This window comes from Vigna radiata, chromosome 10 (assembly GCF_000741045.1).
Source record: "Vigna radiata var. radiata cultivar VC1973A chromosome 10, Vradiata_ver6, whole genome shotgun sequence".
In the NCBI taxonomy this organism is placed as follows: Eukaryota; Viridiplantae; Streptophyta; class Magnoliopsida; order Fabales; family Fabaceae; genus Vigna; species Vigna radiata.
In genome coordinates this window covers 3,650,847-3,671,455 of record NC_028360.1, presented here as the reverse complement: position 1 = coordinate 3,671,455, position 20,609 = coordinate 3,650,847, and positions in this window count along the sequence as shown.

Genomic DNA, 20,609 nt, shown 5'->3' with positions numbered 1-20,609 from the left:
TTTTTTTCTTTTCGTTTTATTTTTTTTCTTTTCTTTTTTTTCCTTTTTCGTTTTTTTCTTTTTTTTTTTCTTTTTCATTGCTTTTCCTTTTATCTTTTTTATTCTTTCTTTTTTTTTTCTTTTACTTTTTTTTATTCATTTTTTCCTTTTCTTTTTCATCATTTTTTTTTTCAAAAATAATATTTTATAAAATAAGGTTGGAGTGAAAAAGATGAAAGAGAGATGGTTGAGAGGAATGAGAGAAATGGGTAAAGGTTTGGGTTTTTTTTTTATTTTTTTAATTTTGAGAATGAAAATTATTAAAATACCCTTAAACTTAAAACTTAGAATTCATGATATATAAGGATATTTTTGTCTACTAAAACTCGGTACACATTGCTAAAATGTACCAACTGAAAAACAGGCCTACGCAAGTAAGCAAACCCACACACATATATATATATATATATATATATATATATATATATATATATATATATATATATATATATATGAGCCTGACATTCCCATTGAATCCGTTTTTGCATTTTTTCTTTCTTCTTTTTTTTATCTTTTCTTTTTCTTTCTTCTCGTTTTCTTTTTTCTTTTTTTTTTCTTTTTTTACTTTTTCCCATTTCATTTTTTTATTATTTTTCTTTTCTTATCGGTTTGTTGTTTTTTTTTCTTCTTTTTTATTCTTTCTTTTTAATTTTTTTTTTCTTTTCCTTTTTTTCTTTGTTTTTTTTCTTTCTTTTCGTTTTATTATTTTTTTCTTTTCTTTTTTTTTTCCTTTTTCGTTTCTTTCTTTTTTTTCTTTTTCATTGCTTTTCCTTTTATCTTTTTTATTCTTTCGTTTTTTTTCTTTTACTTTTTTTTATTCATTTTTTCCTTTTCTTTTTCATCATTTTTTTTTTTCAAAAATAATATTTTATAAAATAAAATCAAATAAAAAAGAAATAAACTAAATATAATAAAACAAAGTGAAATAAAATAAGACGAAAAATAAAAGCAAGGCCTATTATTTAATTACCCGGATGAAATTGGGTGTTGACACTATCTGTCTCTCTTTCTTTCTCTTTTCGAAGTTCAAATTCTCTCTTCCGTTCTGTGTTGGAATTGGGTTTAGTAGTAATAGATACATATGCTCGGTCTAGAAGATATGAGTATTCCATTTCTTCACAACAATTTTGCAAAGAGGAGAGAGGCTCATTAAAATAAACAGAAGGCAAACTTTTGTTAGATCCTTCCCAATCTAATGGATCAGGTAATTTCTTTCACCGCTTAACGTAAGGATAGTTGAATCCAACAAATCTAATGGAAGGATCTACATCCTCCTCTGACTCAACAACATAGAGTCCTTCATCGTCTGAAGAGAAAGACGAGACCCTAATATCAGAAGCATTACTTTTAAAAGAATTCGAAGATGACACAAAATCCTGAGTGTCAAAAAAGGCAATGTCTTTATCACCTGTTTCTTCCTCAACTACATCATTTCTCTCATTGTCATCCTCAGACTCAGTTCCACTTTCTTCTGGATGAAAAAGTTTAAATGCAAAAGAAAATGGAAATAATTCATAAGAAAACCTCTATTTTCAAGAAAATGCACAACCAAAAGGGAAAGGAGAATAAGAGGGAAAAGGTTTCCCTCCTTGCGAGTGAATCGGAGGAGTCAGCGTTGGTGACGTTGACATGGTGACCAACGACGAGCTTGGCGGTGACTGGTGGCGTTGGTGGCACGCCATGGTCGGCGATGCCTCCGGTGGTGAACAGCGGTGTTGTCGACGCCTTGGACCGTGACTCGAGGCGGCCGACTGGGTGGAGGCTGAGGCGGACGCGCACGAACAGAGGAGATGAACGCTTCTAGGTTCCTCTGGTTCCCTTTGATTCCCAATTTCTGGGTTTCTTCTTATTTCTGATACTCATCAAATTCCCAATTACTTAAATCCCTAATTCCCCCACATATTGTTTTCTGATTCAATAAAAAAATCCAATTATAAAACCATATTCCACATCTGAAGTTTTAATTTTTAACATTAAAATCCACGTAATTAAATCATTATAAATCACCTAATTTTCTGCGTACCACGTCATCAGTAACAGACGGCGTTAGTCATTAGTTAACGGAGAGGATTTAATTGTCTCATTTTTACAAGTTATAGGACCCAACTCAGACAAAAAAAAATATAATGACTAAATTGAGATTGACAGACAAATATGAGAACCAAAAGAGAGTTTTAACCTAAGAAATTTATGTATTTCATTTCAATAATTATGTTTTTTTTTTTTTTGTTTTAGATATTGGAAGGTGCCAATGAAAATTAAATGTAGTTAAGAAAAATGACGAAGATGAAGATGAATAACATGAACGTGCGAGAAACGTAATTAAAATGAAAAAATGTAAATTGAAAATAAATAAATTACTAGGGATAAATAAGAGATGGGTAAAGGAAATCAATACAAATGATGATCCAAAATAAACATAATCACTAAATTTGTCATAATATTGTTCAAGGCGTTTTTAGAATATTTATGTTTTAAATATATTTTATTACCTCTTTTTTACATGTGGGCAACCTATTTATATTTTCTTTATTATTTTTTTAACAATCAAGTCAAAATAAAATAAAATAAAATTATATATTTTATTATTTAAAAATCATTCACGTTGTGTTAATTATGTCTACTAAACTCATGTTTTATAATAATTTGCTTTTCTAAAGTACTTTTTGAGTTTTGGATCATTCTTCAATTTTCAATCTTATGTTAGCCTATTTCGATTCTCTTCTTTTATTCCTTGTCTAACCATCATTTTCTTAATTTTGTTAATGATATCTTAATATTTTATTGTATTTATTTCGTCTCGATTTTGATATGCTTAAGAAATAAATATATGGCAACCTTTTACACATTCACGCATAAAAACTATCCAAGAAAAAACACAAATTTTATATACAAATAAGTAAATCCAAACATAAAATGTTTATTGACAGAGAATCCTCTAATGGAAAACTATTATTTTCTTTGTTTTTTTCCAACTTTTTAGAAAAATAAAAAGTAAAACTCTCAAACCCCAGTCAGAAGAGTGTTTCTTTTTTCTCTTTCTTCTTTTAGCATTTTACACTATTAGATTCTAAAAGCATGTGTGCTTATATAGAAAAGATAAAGGCTAAAGCTTCTTGTATTCCATCAAATTTCACCTCGCATCCCATCAAAAGTGATGACAATCTCTTTGGCTAGGTTGGGTCAAAGTTAGGAGATTTGCATGAAGAATTGTTTTTTTAGATGAATGGTATGAAAACATGGTGATAAATGGTCCAAGGATGATGAGTTAAGGTATGGATGGGGTAGAAGCTCAAAGTCTCTAGGAGATATGGTGGTGGTAGTATAGTGTTTGATGACTCTAAGAGAGTTGATGCCTACTCAAGGAAGAAGGTGATTAGAAGAGCCTCTAAGGTTGTTCTAGTCTTGATCAAGGAAGAGTATGGCTATATTTTGGCAGCATAACGTTACTTAATTTCAAGAGGAAATACAAGAGTGGAGACACCTCTATTTATAGTCCAAGGGTGTCTCCTTCTAACCCTAAAAGCATGATCTCCCACCTTTGCTCTTATTGGGCAAAAATGAGGCCTTTTAACCTCTCCAATGATGGGAGGACATGTGGCCACTCACAAAACACAATCATGTCCATTCCTAGAGTGCCATGTGACAACTACTAAAAGTAAATCCTCTCCACTCCTAGGGTTCCATGTGGCTACCTTTTAAAAAGTAAATCCTCTCCAATGAAAGCATGACACATGACATACACTTTCCACTTGGTTTGGATATCTAACTTAAGGAAAATCCTATGCTACTTAGGCCTTAATACAAATCTTAATCAAACCTACACTACATGGCCAAATACAAGGCGTAAATAAACCTACATTACTCTTCAATCCATGCTCCATTATGACTCCAAAGGTGGCCCACAAGGTAGAGTTGATGACATCTTCCTGGATGGCTTCCACTCTCTTGAAAGTGCTTGACAATGGTTAGGGGATTTTCCATCATTCCCTCCCTCTTGAAAATGATTTTCCCTCAAATATTCAACATGGATTGAACAAGGCAAACTTCCTTATCTTCTCTGGAGTTTTGTTTGCTTCTCCATCAAGGTCAAATACCCATTTTATAGCACAAGTTAGAACAAATGTTTAATAATGAGTAAATGAAGAATATAGCTCCCAATAATGATATACCTTAAATCAAATGAATGATCAAGGTCTTGAAGAGTAGGAGCATCTTTGAAGTTTTTATTTGTCTTGTGTTGGATGTATATGTTTGAAAGACCATCCATTTCAACATAAGAGTTATTTTTTAGGGATATGCCATCATACCCTCCCATTTGAAAAAGATTTGCCCTCAAATCTTCTTGTTCTTTTATGACAAAAACATTTTTCTTACTATTGGTTAATTTGTGTATCTTTCCACCAGGATCAAAGATCCATATGCAAGTGTCATCAAAGTTAAAACCAATAATCTTATGAGCCACAAACAACATGTATTTAGATGAAAGATTTAAATATGACCTTATGCTAATTTTGAAAGAATTTACTTGAAAACTTTGAAGGTTTATTCCACAAATTTGTTTGTGTTTACTTTGAGTTAATTCTATCCTAGAAGGTAATATCAACTCAAAGTGTTATTTGGAAACATTTGAGAAGTTAAAAATAGTGGGAGGTGAAAAAGAAGTTGAAAGTTTTCAAAAGTAAAAGTTGGAGTTATGAAATATGGTTGGATGTATTGAGAAAAGTTCAAGGATTGGAAAACTCCCTTCATCATCTTAGTCTCAACCTTAATTATGGGAGTGGTAAGGGGTTTTAGTAACTCTTCCTCTTCTTCTCTTGTCTCAATCTCTTCTTTTTCTCTCTTTTCTTTCTCATTCCTTTCTTTTCTTCTTTTTCTCTTCATACTCTCTTATTCTTTCCTCCTCCTTTCTCTCTCTTCTTACTTGCTCCTCTTTCTTTCTTTTCTCATGCTCCTCATTCTCTCTCTGTTCTTTCTTCCTTTTTTGGTTTTCCTCTCTTCTTCTCTTAATCTTCCTTAAATGCTTTTTCAATTACAATGAGATGCACAGTGAGAGAGGAGCTCCTGCCAAACCTAAAGGAGTTTTACAATTACAGCCTTATGATGCCTTGCTTGAGAAAAATAAGATCATCACTCAACAATTGGATATCCTGACTAAGAAGGTGATGCAGCCACAAAAGGAACATCAAAACGTGGCACGAATTCAACAACAGCTTTGTGAGTTATGTAGTGGTGACCATATTAATGGTTAATATGCAGTGCCCGAGAATCTTAATGAAGAAGTTAACTACATGGGCAACCAAAACCAGTTTCGTCCCAATAATTACAATCAAGGGTGGAGATCTCACCCAAGCAATGGACAGGGTCAATTTGGGCAAACTGGTGGGCAATTCAATAGACCACCACAACAGCAGCAACAATGGCAGCAACAACACTCTTTGTCTGACAGAACCACAAAGCTTGAAGAGACTCTCCAACAATTCATGCAGGCAACCTTATCCACATAGAAGAGCATATATGCTGCCATCAGAAACTTGGAGATACAGGTTGGCCAAATAGCCCAACAACTGAAAGAGATGCCTTTCAAAAATTTTGGGGCTAATACTGAAGTTAACCCCAAAGAGGAATGTAAGGCTATAACAAGTATGGAAAATGAGAAAGAAAAAAAGGGAGAAGAAAAAGAAAGTGAGGAAGAAAAGAAAGGAGAAGAAAAAGAAAGTAAGAAGAAGAGGTTGAGAGAAAAAAAGAAGAAAAAGAAAAAAATAAAAAAAAAGTGAGAAAAATGTCCACCACCCTGAGGAACATGCCACAAGAGAGATGCAAGTAGGGTGTTTTGAAGAAATCTCCAAAGAATGGGGGATAGAAATTCCTGTGATAGAGGCTCTACAACAGATCCTTGAATATAAAGAATTTTTAGAGAAGCTCCTTAAGAAAAAAAAAATTAAAAGTGGAGACAACTGAAATACAAGGGATTGCAGTGTGATCTTGTATAAGGCACTTCCTCCAAAGGTAGAAGACCTAAGAAGTTTTACTATTCCCTGCAACATTGGAAACCACAAAATAGGGAAAACCTTGTCCAATATCAATTTGATACCCTTAACTGTTCTCAGAAAGATTGGTGACTTGGAAGTTAAGCCGGCAAAGATGTCTCTCCTCATGGAAGATGGATCGCCTAAAAGATCCTATGGTGTGGTAGAAGATGTCATGGTGCAAATCGCCAACTTGAGGTTTCTGGTGGATTCTGTGGTATTAGAGATGGAGGAAAATGCAGAGATCCCTATTATTCTTGGAAGACCGTTCATGAAGATGGAAAAGTAATCATCAATGTTGATGAGGGTACTATAGCTCTCAAGGGCCAAGAAGAGGAGGTGATCTTCAATGCCTGCAATACTGGGCGACAAACTCAAGTGAAGAAAACCAGTCCCAAAGCTGCATTTAAAGATGCACCCGGGATTGGTACCAAGGTTGCCAAATCAAAAAAGAAAGGTAAAAAGTGTTTCCTGTCATAGGTGAACGAAGAGGAGAAAGATAGCAAAGGAGAAGATGTCCACCAAAAGCCTCCAACGGAGCATGAAGGACTGAGACCAAGCTTTCCTGTACAGTTCAATAAAAAAATCTGGGTTGTAAAAAAACTCGGAGCTGATGGGTTGATAGAGATTGAATCTCCTACTTCTAGGAGAACCAAGAAGGTGAACAGGAAAATGCTGAAGACCAATTGGTGTGCTGAAGGAAAAGATGACACCAAAATAAAAGATGTGACATGAGCTTATTGGGTTAAGCTAGTGATGTTAAAGAAGCGCTTGTTGGGAGGAAACCCAGTGCTCTGAACTTTTACTTTTAACTTTTGTTTTTTGGCTTTAATGTGTGTTTTTATTTTATTCTATTTTTATTGTGCTCTGCTTGAATGAACTGAACTGCTTTGATTCAATCATGCTCTATTTTATGTGATAAGTTTTGCTTTATGAGATTCTAGTGTTTGATTGAGGTTGAGATGATGCATGATGATAAATCCTAATTTGTGAGACAGGTGCTTGAAATAAAGTATGATTAAAATACTGAGCATGATGTTTTTCTGAATTTCAGAACTTGTGAGTTTACCTGTGTGAGTTTTGAGCTTCAGAGTTGTTTTTAAATAATTGTTGTTACTTTGGAAGCATGAATGATTTTGCCCAAATTTTCTGTGATTGAACTACTTGCTTGCACGTTCCATATGATCAAGGTCATCTTTTGTTATCCCTTATTCTTTTGGCCTTCAAAACATTTTTGCCCACTAAAAAGAGAACAATTTGTTCTAACCTTTGAACCTTGAGCCCTTATGCATGTCTTGAAAAACGTTTTTGAAAAATCTTTACCTTGAGTTAAGTTGAGAACATTTGATGAGGTACTGATAAAGGTTCAAGTTTGGGGTTGCTAGGTAACAACCCATTTCTTTAGGCAGTGAGCAATTAAAAGAAAAAGCAATTGAAAAGCAAACGCAAAAGAAAAGAAAAAGTGAGAAAAGAAAAATTCAAAAAGAAAAAGAAAGAGCTCACTGTAAGGGAAAGCTGGGAAAAAGAAAGAGAGTTGTTCTTAAATGGTATTGACACAAATGTCTCTCTTAACTCAAGGAACTTTGCTAACCAGAAAAATCAATTTCCTTCTTAGCTCAGCCAAGTTACTAGCCATGAAAAGCCTTTGTGATGATAGCCTGCTTGTGAGTATGTTTGATTGTGGTTAAATGAAAGACAAAATTAATTTGTGTGACATTGTGATAATAGAGAAAGACACCACACCATACACGTGTGAGTCGAGTGAGACACTTTTGAGTGCTTGAGTGAAATACTTTCCCTGGTGAGGAATAATTCTCTGAATTTCTGATTGCATCTTTGCTTGGTTGATTGATTATTCTTAAGGATAACACTTGAGCATCACATTAACTTTGATTGAATTCTGCACATCTTGACTGAGATCTTCGTGTTGAATTGATAAAAGTAATTCCTTGTCCTAAAAGAAAAAAGTTTTTGAAAGAGATTGAGTCATTGTAGTGATTGTTCTAAAAAACTGATTTACATTTGGTTTGCTTGAGGACAAACAAAGTTCTAAATTTGGGGTTGTGATAACGGTTTAAAACACCATTATTTGTGATGCGATTTTGATACTAAAAGCACCCTTTTTCACTTAGAAACTTGTTTGGAGTCATCCTTTTTGAATAAATTGTGTGAAAAAGAGACTTGAGGTTGATTTCAATGATTTTATGACTAATTTCCCTTGTTTTGACAAAGATTGAGGTAATACTGGAAGAAGAGATGAAAGACCAAGAAGAAGGATATCAGAAGGGGTCAAAAAGGCACCAGAATGAGGGAAAACCCACAGCCCAAGCGACCAGGAGTGCAGCTGAAGCGCAGAAAATCGACGTCCGCCACTCGGGTGGTGGCCCTCGACGCCCGGGCGGCACTGCTTCGTAGCCTGGGCGTCCAAAACTGACGCCCAAGCCCAACATGACCCTTAATTCACGCTTGAGCGAGCTCCCTACTACGCTTGAGCGTGATTTCACGTTGATCAGGCCTTGTTTCGGCTCTGATTTGATTCTTTTGGACCGGGCCACACTCTGGGACGTGTCTAACACTATTTAAAGGACCCTAGGGCTCTAGGTTTTGCATCCCTGGTAGAGAAGAGCATAGCAATAAACTCTTAGCCAATTCTTAGTTTCCATTCTCTTTCTTTCTTCCATTGTTCATAGAGTTCCCCCATGTCTATGGGGGACTAATTTCTCTTTGTTGTTGGGGAATGATGTAACCTTGTAAACTCTCATATATTTGAATTGATTCTTAATTTCATATGCTTTTTCATTAATTGTTAGAGTAATTCATCTGTTTTTATTCTTGCTTATGAATTGCATGAGTGCCGGGAGGTTCCTTTCAATTTAGGTTCTTGTTGAATTACTCCTAAGGGTTATATTGCTTAGGGATGAGGGTATGAGTTTTAGTCGTCTTAACCTCTTGATCTTCACATCTTTTTACCAGGAATGCTAGGAATTGTATGAACTGATAATTAGGGACATGCTTATTTACCAAGGGATCGGGTTTAAGTGATTTAGTGAGGGACGTTGGCATTAATGCATAAAGAAGAATTCTTATATACATGAGAGGGAACTTGGTGAAATCTAAACCCAACAACATACTCATCTCACATAAATCAACCTCCATTCATCTTTGTGCTTTTTTGCCACTGATCAACTGCATTTTATTTTCTTTATTATTTTTGCACTCCAAACCCATTATCTCTTTTATTTTAAGTCTTAATTAATCTTGTTTTCACACAACTGTTCAGCGCCGAGAGTCCTCTGGGATACTATACTTGGTCTTACCATTTTATATTACTTGTGCGACTCGGTACACTTGCCAATTTGCCCTAACAGAAGACCTACTTGAGATTCCGCTACAAATACGAGGACTATCCGAGGATTTAAACCTTTTATAAAATTAGGCAATTGTTTCCTGCACTACTTCAAATTTCAACCTGCACTCCTATCAAATATTTGAAATGTCAAAAGTAACCTCATGAGTTTTCTTAATCTAAACCTAATCCTCTTGTTCTTTACCCAGTGCGCAAGTCTTGGCATTCCTGAACACATTTTCGGAATTCATAATCCAGGAAATCCAACGCCAACGCCAGCCAGTGTCTCTGTGCCGATTTCCCCACAGTGGTACATTTTCCCCTCTTCAATATTCGTCAATTTTCTTAACAAAATTCTAGAAAATGGAAATGGAAGATTCTCTTCCATTATTATAAGCTCCGAAAACTTCTTCGTCGTAAGGATCGAGATTGGTGACTATCGACTTCACACCTAGCTATTTATTTGATTCAATTCAATGGTAGTTGAATTTTTAGTTAGTTTTGGAGGAATTTGGATTTGGATTCAACTTTCTCTTTTTGCTTCATAGTCTATGGACTGCACATATTCTCCCTCCTTTGCTCACGGTGCACTTCATAGTATGCACACGACATTCCAGAATTCTTAACTTTATTTCCGGATGAATATTTGCACACTATTAAAAATGTCTTTTATAGAAATTACGTCTATACTTCCGAATTTTGTTTTCCAGAATACATATTTAACAATACAATATGGAATTTATTTTCTGAAAACAATGCATGATTACCTCAATTACTTTCGGATTGATTTTTATTTTCTGAAATCATGCTTTATTATTTCAGAAATAAGAATCCAAAAACCATTTCTCACCTACCATATCTATTCCAAAACACTTCTAACAAAGCTTCCTGGATCAACCACATGAACGTACAATAAACCAGTCACCATTGTCTTTGGGAAGGAGACGACTTTCATATAAATCAATCAATGGTAAAAGTGGAATTCAAAAATGCAGTCGAGATAGAAATTGATGAGGTGTGGGAAGCATTTGCCCTAAAATTGTGGGGTGTTGCTTCCTCTACCACCACCCCTTGCTCCCTCCACCTCCCCCTTCCTCTTTTACCCCTCACTCCATCTCTTTATTCCTATTTTATCCTTTAGTAAATTTTTACTTTTAGGGTTAATATTTTGTAATTTCTACCCACTCCAATCTTCTAAGCGCATGCAACGACAAACAATCTCTTAATCCTCTTTTACGTTATTCTACTTTGTGCTCTCATTGTTATTCTTTCATTGTGTCAATTCTTTCTCCTCTCTTTCTTTCATTGTGGTGTGAGAGTGTGGCGAGTGAACGATTGCAAGTGGTGGTGGAAGGAATTGTTTTAGAGGTGACAAAGTTCAGTCCGTTGGTGCTTGAAAGTCTCGATGGTGCTTGAAGGTGCAAACAGGTGAAGGTGCACTACGTTAGGTACATAATCAACCTTAAATTAACGTGAAAATCCATAAACGGATATGAGCATCCGTCAACAGATGTCAACTAAGTTGAAACGTATGTCGACATCGTTTAACCTTAAACGGAGACGGATGTTGACATCCGCTGACGGATACTCATATCCGTTTAAGGGTTTCCACATTAATTTAAGATTTTGTTTTTATTAGTTTATTCTTTTATATTAATTTTGAGATATTTTAATAAAGTAACTTATATGTTTTGATGTATTATTTTTGAATATATTTTTGATGTATTTTAATAATGTATCTTTGAAGATCTATATTTATATTTTTGTATTTTGCATGTTATATATAATTAATTTTTAAATTTAATGTTTTTTTATAATATATATATTTTTTATTTGTATCTTTAATTGTTTAACAATTATGTAATTATATAAAAATTACTTATTAGTTTAATTATATGAAATATATAATTTTATTATATTAATACTTTTATATTTGTTTGATTAATATCTTTGTATGGATTCTCAAGTTGGCTCTAATTTGATATCCGATTTCTCTTCCTTCACTGACGAAGTTATAGAGGGAGATTTGACAAATAAATTTATCACAAATGAAATATTTCGTTCACGGGAGCACTTAATTGATTGGGTAAGAGGGATGACTTATGATTTAGGATTTGTTGTGGTAATAGTAAGATCTGATATTGCTACTAGTGTACGAGGAAGAAAAACGTTCGTCATACTTGGATGTGAAAGAGGAGGGAAATATTGAAAATACAAAGGCGATGCGGTGCCTAGTTTATACGACACTCGTAAATGTGAGTGTCCGTTTAGATTAAAGGGTAAACCATGTTTAGATGGGGATGGATGGGTGTTGAACATCACAACCATGGGTTGGCTGAAACTTTAGTTGGGCACCCTTATGCTGACAGGTTAAATATGAGTGAGCAGTCATTATTGGTTGACGTGACAAAGAGTAAAGTTAAACTCATTTAATGTTGTATATTTGATGGATTCCACATATAAAACAAACAGATATAGACTTTCGTTGCTTGAGATTGTGGGCATGACGTGTGCAGGTTTAACCTTCTCAGCAACATTTACTTTCTTGTTTACTGAAAGGTAGAGTAATTTCACATGGGCTTTGGAAAAGCTGAAAGGTTTATTTTTAACATCTGAGGGTGGTCCTAAAGTCATTGTCACTGATCGAGACTTGGCTGTGATGAATGTTATTGCAAATGTATTCCCTGAGTCATATAAGATGGTATGTCGGTTCCACATCCTTAAAAATGTTAAAGCTAAATGCAAAATGTTAGTTCGTTCTACTGAGGCTTGGGATGTGTTGATGGATGCATGGGAAAATGTGATGGAATGTGCTGATGAAAGCTTGTTTGCTGAGTATGTGAATGATCTTCAATACACGAGCAGCTCATGGCTTTTGTTCTTTGAATATGTGAATCAGACTTGGATTACTCCGTACAGTACATACTTTGTAAAGTTTTGGATGAACAGAGTAATGCATTTAGGGAGCACAACCACAAATAAGTATGTTGTAATGTTATTTTATTTATTTGTTTTGTAGATAAATATTTATTTGCACTTGTTGATGTTTTTTTTTTTATTTTAGGGTTGAGTCTGCTCATTGGAGTCTGAAGAAAATTCTGAGCAATAGTATGAGTGATTTGTATTCTTGTTGGGATAGTATTCATAACGTCGTTATCCTACAACATAATAAGAGTAAGACATCATTTGAAAGAAGTTTGTTGCTCACGAGTGACCCTTTTAAAGGATACAAATATAGAAAACTTATTGGGCGTGTCTCTCGATATGCCTTAGATCTCATTGCTGAGGAATTGGAAAGAGTGTAGCAGATAGGATTAGAGTCATCAAAGTGTGGATATGTATTGAGACGTACATTTGGTGTCCCCTGTGCATGTGAATTAACACAGTATGATCCTGGGATGATCCCCATGGGTGAATTTCATATCATTTGGCAAAGATTTCATTTCTCAAATGTTAAATTAAATGAAATCGAGCCTCATTTATCCATTAAAGATGAGCTGAAACAAGTAGAAGAACAATTCAATGAGGTCGTCATTGGAGGTAAAATCACCATAAAGCAGAAGTTACTTGACATTACTTGTCCTACATTGACATCAGTGGTCCCTCCATTACATAAAGTCAAGACAAAGGGTGCACAAAAAAGAAAAGTTCAACAAACAGAAAAGTTCAACGCTACAAAATAAATTTATATTCATCTTCATAATATAAATTGACTTCACACACACATACTAAATATTAATATAATAAACTTTAAATGAATAAGCTAATTAAGCGTACAAAATGTGTCCAAATTATTTTTAACTTAATATTAATTGTGAATACACTTTATGAAATGAATTCTATTAGTAAATGAGAAAAGTTAGAGAGTTTTTTTCCAAAATTGGGATTGCGCACAGTGATAACCAAATGGTTCAACCAAATTAGTAATGACAGTTATGCACAGTGAAAACTAAATTCACATTAAAGACATAAAACTTTAAACATTTGCAGTGCAGGAAGAAAACAAAATGGTTGTTACAAATGGTTCAACATCACCCGGAGATTCTCACATTTAATTGAATACATTTGAATCATTGTTACCATCAGGTCAACATCACCCGTAGATTCTCACATTCAATTGAATACACATGAAAGGTTGTTACTAACAACCCAACGTCACCAGTAGATTCTCATATTCAACTGAGTACATTTTAATGAGTATTACTACCTGTTCAACATCACCCGTGGATTCCCACATTCAACAAATAACAACTATGAAACTTCAATGACCTGATATATATCACATTAAAAATATCCAGACACCTAGGGAAGGCGGGGGAAAGGGTTATAGGTCCCTCTCAGTCTCATACACACACAAACCCTGCAGCGCATGCGTACTCTCAGTTCCCAATAGCTTCCCAAGGACAAATTGTTAATCTAACTCCTTCAAAGCAAGCAGTGCAGACAAATTCTCAAACATTAGTGGATGAGCGAGCTAAACATAAATTCGTGCTTTGAAAAGTAGAATTATTACTTGAAATGAAATGCAACCGTTGAGAAAGGCAAAAAAGAGTACACAAATTTGGCTATAGAAGCAACATTCAAAACTCTGGCGCATAGTAACAATGCTAAAAAAACGAAAAATGGGTACGAAGGAAATGTTAAAAGCAGAAAAAAAAGAAGGCTGAGTGACAAATTCCTATCAATTAGACGTCGACTGTCTAACACGCACATGCCTCTGTCCTATCCTAGTTGGGGATATTTGTCGATACCATCATTAGCAACCTGAAGCAGTTCCACTGACACCTGATGTGCAACAGTACCCTCGGTCACATGACGACACGATATCAACGACTGTAACATTCTCGCCATTCACCTAAATCTAGCATGCATTATAATTATATCAAACAAATAAGTTGTTGGAAAAAGAATGACTTAGTTTCAACACCAAGAGGGGAGTGAATTGGTGAGGTTCAAAAATCAGAGTCTTTTTTGCAAAGTATAAACCTTTAAAATTTAAAAAGATAAATCAGTGCAACAGAAAAATAAAGTTAGTAAAGTTGACTTAAAGTAAAGAATTTAGGAATAGAGAAAATCAAACACAATTTTTATACTGGTTCAACATGTGAACACTCAATTTCGTTTAGGTTGACTAATCCTTTTTTATTTTTATTTATTTTTATTTTATGTTTGTTCATGTTATTATATTTTATTTAATATGAAAAAAAATGTAAAAAAAGTGAAAAAAAAAGGAAAAAAAAAGAAAAGAAGAAAACAAAAAAAAAAGAAAAGAAAAAAAGAAAACGAAAAAAAAAAGAAACGAAAACAAAGAAAAAAGAAAGAAAAGAAAAAAAGAAAAGGAAGAATAAAGAAAACGAAGAAAACAAGAAAAAAGAAGAAAAAGAAAAAAAAAAGAAAAGAAATAAAATGAAGAAAAAAAAAGCAAGCACGCCCATGGAATAATTAATTTTGGATTTTAGGCTTAATAACATTAATGCCTATTTTCGTCACGTGCGTTCATCTTGGTTTTTATATTTTTTTTTGTTCAATGTTGTCCTAAAAATCGTAATTTGTGTTTAATTTAGTCCTTTTTACTAATGTCGTCTAAATCGATAACGACCAAATCTCCACATGTGCAATTAGAGAGTGAACTGTCATTTATTTACTGACGTAGGCTAGATCAGTCATCATCATAGGGACCACATTCGAAAATAATTTACAGAAAAGAGGACTAGATTGAACAACCTTCATTCATTAGAAAACACAGAGCCACATCACCATCGTCTTCAACCTTCAGCCCAACCAAAAATCAAAACCTTACTTTCTTTCTAAAAATATAACCCTAGCGCCGCCACACCTAAACCTTGAGGCCAACACCGCAATCACCACAGACCTGTAAACGAAAATTCTAAAAATCATAGAGTGACCAAAAAATCATAGACAAACTCAACCAAGACAGTGAGAATTATAGCCCCAGAGACTCCAAAAACTTTCATATAGAGTGACCAAAATCACATTCACACACCCTTTTTATCAAAACCCTGTCAACAGTTTCAATCACAGCATCAACAACTCTAACATTACAATTAAAGAGAACCAACAAGGAAAAAGAGGAAACTTGGACATTGTTCACAGACTTGGGTTTATAAAAACTTTAACTTGTCGGGAGAAGTAAAGGAGAACCCATTTATTGCAAAAACAAGAAGAAGATTGGGAAGGAGACATGGCTCATCAACCACCAAGATTGGGAACAAGATTGGCTAACCATGAACTTCACTTTCGCTTTCACTGAAGTAAAGTAAAAAACCCTAACCCTAATTTCACTCTCCACCCTCGTCAAAAATTGGGTTCCATTAAATAAATCACATTTCTTTTAAAATCCACCTCAATGTGGCTGAAGGACTCCATGTGGGCAGTTAAATGCCACATCAACATTGTTCTGCACATTTGGACTGCCTGCCGTTAACGATTTAAATGATGTTTGCAAAAAAGATCAAATTGAACGAAATTTACATTTTTTAGGAACACATTGAACAAAAAAAATATGAGAACCAAAATGAACGCATGTGACTAAAATAGGACCATTAGTGCTATTAAGCCTTCGTTTTAAAAGAGAAGGCACACGCTGTTACGACCAACACTTTTGCATTGGATTATTTTGTTAATTCCAGCACATGGTCACGGGTAGAATGTGATGTCTAGCATCCAATTTCTTTTAAGATCGGAGGTGCTAATTCATTGGAAGGAAGCGGCACATGCGAACCTTATTATTTTTCTTGGTGAAAATGCATTCATTTTTGCTAGCTGGAGGTGACACGCGGAGGTTCAATTTCTTTTATAAGCACCTCACTCTTGCATTTAGCTTTTGGGAGCTGGAGGTGTCACGGCCTGAAGCGGTGCAGGCAGGATTCATTTCTTTTTCTTTGCTGGAAAGTCGCGTCCAGCGTTAGAGTGTGCATATGGTGATGCGGTCATTCCTTTTGGCTGGTGATGGAAGTTTATGAAGAATATGCATTTTTCATTAAGGGAAGAGTTGCAGAGTGATTTTCTTTTAGCACAATACTGATTCATTTTTATTTTAGAGAAGCGACATTCCATTTGGTACTTTAAGAAAAGAGAGGCACTAGTTCATTATGGAAGAAACGCGTTGTTACAGAGGCACACTTACTAATTTCGTTTTCATTTGGAAGCATCACGCTGATTTATTGCCAAAAACAAGTGAAAGGCAACAAGTACCCTCATAGTTACTACAGGTGCACCCAATCCGTGCAACACAATAGTTGTTGCACCTTCCATTGTCGTCGTTGGGGGTTTCTCTGCATCTGGGTCGATCTCCCTCCACGGTCGCCACCAGCGGTGATGCTTGGTCGCTCAAGGAGATGTGCGGCAGCGTTGGTCTGGATGAGTGGAGATGTAGCGACGACGAAGAAGACCCTAAGCCCTCTTTGGATTCACACCCTTATGTTTCTTCGGCTCTTCCTTTTGTTTTACTTCATGCACTTGCCTCTCAAATGCACACACCACACCTTTATGTTTTTTTTTTTCGTTACTCTTTCTTATGTTTGGGTTCGCTTATATTTTGCTGGTTGCACCTCAATAGTCGTTTTTTAATAAAATTAGTGTTCAAAAATTTATAAAATAAAAGACAAAAAAGAAAAATATAAAAGAAAAGATAAAATTATAAAATTACAAAAACACTTTTAAAATATGTTTTAAAAGTTAAGCACACGTGTGACCCCTCGTGTCGTCCTTGTGTTAAAAACCTTTTCTCTTTCTTTTAAAAAGAATAACAAAAATATGTTTTAAAGATTAAACATACATGTGACCACTCGCCTTGTCTTTGTGCTAAAAACCTTTTCTCTTTCTTTTAAATAAAAATAACAAAAATATGTTTTAAAGGTTACACACACGCATGATCGCTCGCGTCGTCCTTGTGCTAAAAATCTTTTCTCGTTCTTTTAAAAATAATAACAAAAATATATTTTAAAGGTTAAGCACATGTGTGATCGCTCGCGTCGTCCTTGTGCTAAAAATATTCTCTTTTTTTTAAATAAAAATAACAAAAATATGTTTTAAAGGTTAAACACACGTGTAACCGTTCACGTCATCCTTGTGCTAAAAACATTTTCTCTTTCTCTTAAATAAAAATAAAAAAAATATATTTTAAAGGTTAAGCACACGTGTGATCGCTCACGTCGTCCTTGTGCTAAAAACCTTTTCTTTTTCTTTTAAAGAAAAATAATTCAAAAATATCAAAAATATGTTTAAAGGTTAAGCACACGTGTGACCGCTAGCGTCGTCGTTGTACTAGATACCTTTCTCTTTCCTTTAAAAATAATAAAAAAATAACAAAAATAATGTTTTAAAGGTATGAGCACTCGTGTGATCGTTCACATCGTTTTAGTGCTTAATATTTTCCTTTCTCTTATAAAAATAATTTTAAAGGTATGAGTACTTGTGTGACCATCTGCGTAAGCCTGGTATTTATTACCTTCTTTTTCTCAATCATGCCAAAATACCAAAAATGAAAAAATCTTCAAAAAACTTAAAATATCCATTTTTGAATAAACAATCTTTTAGCCAGAACTACGTGATCTTTGATTCTCCACCAGAGTGGAGATACGTAGGAGCAAGGCTAGCCCTTGTCAGGTTCACTTCCCAAAAGTCCAAATCTTTTCCAAACAAATTTTCTCAACAATTTCTCAAAAGTTAAAAAAAAAATCTTTTGTTTCTTTATAGCGTCATTTTCGGGGATAATTAAACATTTTGAAAACCACATCACATTTGCGTATTTAATTAAAGGTACTGCCTTAGGGCAGACGTTGTAGGGTGCTAATACCTTCCCTACACGTAACTGACTCTCGAACCCAGAATCTGATTTTCACAGACTATGCCTTATCATTTTATGGTTTTTTCGTAGTTTTCCAGAATAAACTATGGTGGCGACTCCAATCTCTTTTTCCAAACCCGTTTCTTTTTTTGGATCGTCATCCTGTCGCGATTCCGGTTGCGGCAAATGGCGACTCCACTGGGATACCTTAGAGTCAAGCCATTTAATTACATGCGTGAATTTGATGTGGTTTTGCTTTATGCTTTTCTTCCTTTTTTCTTTATCTATATTTGATGTTTTAAATAATTGCATGTGAATTGTTTTGATATTGAACCCTAGGGTAGAAAACATGTTTGTATCTGCCTGGTATTTTTCTGGTTGTTTTGCAGGTGAGGGTTTGGGTATGCATTGGATTCTCCCTTTACACACACACACACTTTATGCATATCATGAGTAGAGCCCTATACCCGGGTCTGAGTGTAACTTAGAAATGAGGGGTTGTGTAGCGGTGCCACTTGGGACATACTTCCTATTTGGTTATCATGAGAACCCCGGTTAGAGTTTGTTCTCTTCACTTGTGTCTCCGCACCTAGTTGATTACTCGAATGTTGTGGAGATGCTATGAAGTGGACCATAGCTCTAGTGACCATTGGCCTTTAGGTTCAGGGAATCATCCTGGTGAGATTGTAAATATTTGACCTCGAATCCATAACAGTTAACCTTTATTAGGGCACAGAGGGAGAAATGTGTATTCCTGTAATCCTCACAATTTGTTCTTTTTTAAAAATAATGACATTGCATGCATGCATTTTTTTAGTCAATTGTTTTTACTTCGTTGTTTACCATGCATCATGTTCATTCATCATTTGAACAGTTATTCACTTGATCTCATACGAGATGGAAGTTGATATAAGATTCGATACTACACAACAGACCAATTCTACCATTTTAAGATGGAAGTTGATATAAGATTCGATACTACACAACAGACCGATTCTACCATTTTAAGATGGAAGTTGATATAAGATTCGATATTACACAACAGACCGATTCTACCATTTTAAGAAGGAAACCTCGCCTAAGGACTCATGGGGGAAATCTAATAGGGCTGATAATCTTAGGCAAACGGCTAAAGACCATAAAGAGAGAAACCTTCAAGAAGAAGTATGGAAATCTATTGAGTCTAATAGAGATGGAAGTACACTTGCCTCTTATTACAACCCTCGCATAATATTACGACTCTCCGCTAAGATGCTTCACCTTTCAAGACTTTTAGCTGGCGCCGACTGTCAACACACAATTTCGTCCGAGTAGATTAAAAAATCATTCTCTTTTTATTTTGTCTTATTTTATTTTTATTTTATAATATTTTAGTTCTTTATTTTACTTTATTATATTATATTATATTATTATTATTATTTTTAGTTGTTATTCTATTTTGTTTTACTTTATTATTATTATTATGTTGTTTTATTTATTTATTTATTTTATATTTTACTACATGTATAGTATTATTTCGTTTTATATTAGTATTTTAATATTAGTTTAATTTACTGTATTTTATTTAGTCCCTTATTTAAAAAAAAGAAAAGAAAAGAAAGAATCAAAACTTATAAAGAAAAAAACAAAAGAAAACAAAACAAAAAAAAGCGTGATAAGCTATTGCATTTGTCCGTTCCTCTCTGTTTCCAGTACTATCAACCTTTTTGTAAATCAAATCTTTTTCTATGAAGGTGCGTCACCCAATTTTGGGTGGAAATCTTTAGCTCAGTGGCTTCAAGCCTAAATTATTTTAGCTAATTGCCTTAAGAAGAAAAAGGAATGCACAAGCACCAGGGATGGCTGGAGCAGGAAGCAATGGAGTGTCAGGCTTTAGCCTCCTCACGCAAGGTGCAGGAACCAAAACAACAAAAGGAGGAACCATTTTTTCCCCAACCGGGGGATGTTTAACAGAAACCATTTTTTCACTCAGAGAAGCATTACTCTCACACTATTCCTCTATTCACTCGACCTCGAATAAATCCCATTTCTCATCACTAAGCCAAGTTCTCACGACAAAAAAAAAATACAGAATATCTTCTTCTCATTTACCTCCGCGAATAGCCATTCTTTGGCTTCATCCATCTGTTATACAACATTAAAAAATCCTTCAACAACATTCCACATCTGCATTCTCCATTCAACAACATCTGCATTCTCATCCTTTGAACCATCTGCATCCTCCATTAACATTTGAGAGCCACCGTACCAGTTCACACTCTAGCCTTTGCTTCCATCAAGAGTCACCTTCATCATCCATTCCATTCCTGGAGGAGGCGTACTCAATTTACAAGAAAAGAAAGAAACAAAAGGGAGGCCGGCCAAGAAAAGAGAGGAGATCATCAGC